We start from the raw sequence: 2,369 nt of genomic DNA on the forward strand, positions 1-2,369 counted from the left end.
GCATGGTGGGGTCTAAGAAATGAGTAATTGCGGACAAACATAACCGTTCTCATCCAATAGCCATACACTGCCTCATCCACCAAAAAACACTGTGTAGTAAATCACTGATGTGGGACTCTTAAGAAAATTGTGGTATCTTGTGTTAACTTCATTACAGGTAATGCATTAAACCACAGACAATTTCAGGAATTTCTGTTTGAGCTAAATGTTGCCTGTGAAGATGTTCTGTACCACACAGAAGTCCATTGGCTGAGTCGAGGGAGAGTTTTGAAACATTTCTATGACTTACTTCCACAGATTACAGCTTTTTTGCTTTCAAAAAACAAAGAAGTACCAGAGCTCAATGATGCAGAATGGAAATGGCACCTTGCCATTCTGACAGATGTAACAGAGCTACTCAACAGTTTCAATGTGCAACTTCATGGAAAGGGGAAGCTCATCTGTGTTATGCAATCACATGTGAAAGCGCTTGAAGTAAGATTAGGCCTCCTCACCAAACAAGTGAAGGAGGAAAATTTCTGCCATCTCTCCACAACTCAAAATCTGTTAGCGGAAAATCCATTGGTTGCATTCCCAAATAAAACGTGTGGATTCACTGGAAAAGTTGCAAAAGGAGTTCCAATTTAGATTTAAAGAGCTTCATCTCTATGAACAGGACATACAGCTTTTCCATAACCCATTTTCTATTGACATTGAAAATGTGGATACGATTTACCAAATGGAATTGGCTGAACTGCAGAATTCTGACTCTCTGAAAGATGCATTCAAGTCAAGCAGCCTTCCTAATTTCTATGCATCTCTCCCCTCTGAGACATACCCTAATCTCAGGAACCATGCACTCAAAATGGCAACCATCTTTGGCAGCACTTATGTCTGTGAACAGACTTTTTTCAGAATGAAACATCTGAACTCTCCAACCAGATCTATACCAACTGATGCACACTTGCATCACTTGTTATGACTAGCAGTGACAAATATGGAACCGGACATTGACCATCTCATTACCCAATAGCAGGCCCATAGTTCCCATTGAAATACTGGTAAGTTTGTTGATTTAACTTTACTTATTCTTCATTTTAAATATTGTATAGTTCCCATTTTGTTTTTTTACTTCAAAATAAGATATGTACAGTGTGCATAGGAATTTCTTCATAGTTTTTTTTTTTAAACTATAGTCCAGCCATCCAACGGTCTGAGGGGCAGTGAACTGGCCCCCTGTTTAAAAAATTTGAGGACCCCTGGCTTAAGCGATTCTCTTGCCTCAGCCTCCTGAGTAGCTGGGACAATAGGCGCCCACCACAACGCCCAGCTATTTTTGGTTGCAGTTGTCATTGTTTTTTAGCTTGCCCTGGCCGGGCTTGAACCCACCAGTCTCAGTGTATGTGGCTGGGGCCCTACTCACTGACCTACGTGCACTGAGCCTTTAATAAGATTTTGAGGGAAAAAAAACAGGATACAAATAATTCTACTAAAGTAAAATGAAAGTGAGAACTACCTGAAATAACCATATACAAAATTGATCATTTATTGATTTGTTCAACAATATTCAAGTTAAATTGGACTAATGGATTTTTCTAGTTAATATCTTCTTGCTAAAAATTTATTAATGTTGAAATTATCTTAAGATGTTTGTATTCATAAACTTGTCCAAGAGTCAACTATCTATGGGCTTATAGTGACTTCCACTAGAAGGATCTACCAGGTGCGCTCGCTTTGGCAGCACATATACTAAAATTGGAACAGTACAAAGAAGACTAGCATGACCCCTGTGCAAGGATAACATGAAAATTTGTGAAGCGTTCCATATTTTTTGCACAATGCGAAGGTGTTCAGCACATCTCCTGGATGAAGAGCTCCAGTACAACTTGAACTTTACTTTAGAAATGAAAGCAATGTAATCTAAACACTTGTATAGTAGGAAATTAAAAAAAGAAAAAAAGGATCTACCGGGTGAAAACATTAAGGCCAAACTGGCAGAATCAAAATGGTGGTATTAAAAAGAGGTTGTTATTTTATTTATTTATTTTTTTTGTAGAGACAGAGTTTCACTTTATAGCCCTAGGTAGAGTGCCGTGGCATCACACAGCTCACAGCAATCTCCAAATCCTGGGCTTAGGCAATTCTCTTGTCTCAGCCTCCCGAGTAGCTGGGACTACAGGCGCCCGCCACAACACCTGGCTATTTTTTTGTTGCAGTTCGGCCGGGACCGGATTTGAACCCGCCACCCTCAGCATATGGGGCCGGTGCCTTACCGACTGAGCCACAAGTGCTGCCCTAAAAAGAGGTTTTTTTTTTTTTTTGTAGAGACAGAGTCTCACTGTATCGCCCTCGGGTAGAGTGCCGTGGCGTCACAGGGCTCACAGCAACCT

The 2,369-nt window shown here is 40.4% G+C and overlaps 1 non-coding gene across 1 annotated transcript; it reads left to right on the forward strand.

Moving 5' to 3' along the window:
- Positions 1 to 1,704: 1,704 nt before the first annotated feature.
- LOC128592901 (U6 spliceosomal RNA) lies at positions 1,705 to 1,811 on the forward strand. The gene has a single exon (XR_008382111.1). It is a non-coding gene; the product is annotated as a U6 spliceosomal RNA (small nuclear RNA).
- Positions 1,812 to 2,369: the final 558 nt, after the last annotated feature.

The sequence above is a fragment of the Nycticebus coucang genome, chromosome 8 (assembly GCF_027406575.1).
Source record: "Nycticebus coucang isolate mNycCou1 chromosome 8, mNycCou1.pri, whole genome shotgun sequence".
Taxonomy (NCBI): Eukaryota; Metazoa; Chordata; class Mammalia; order Primates; family Lorisidae; genus Nycticebus; species Nycticebus coucang.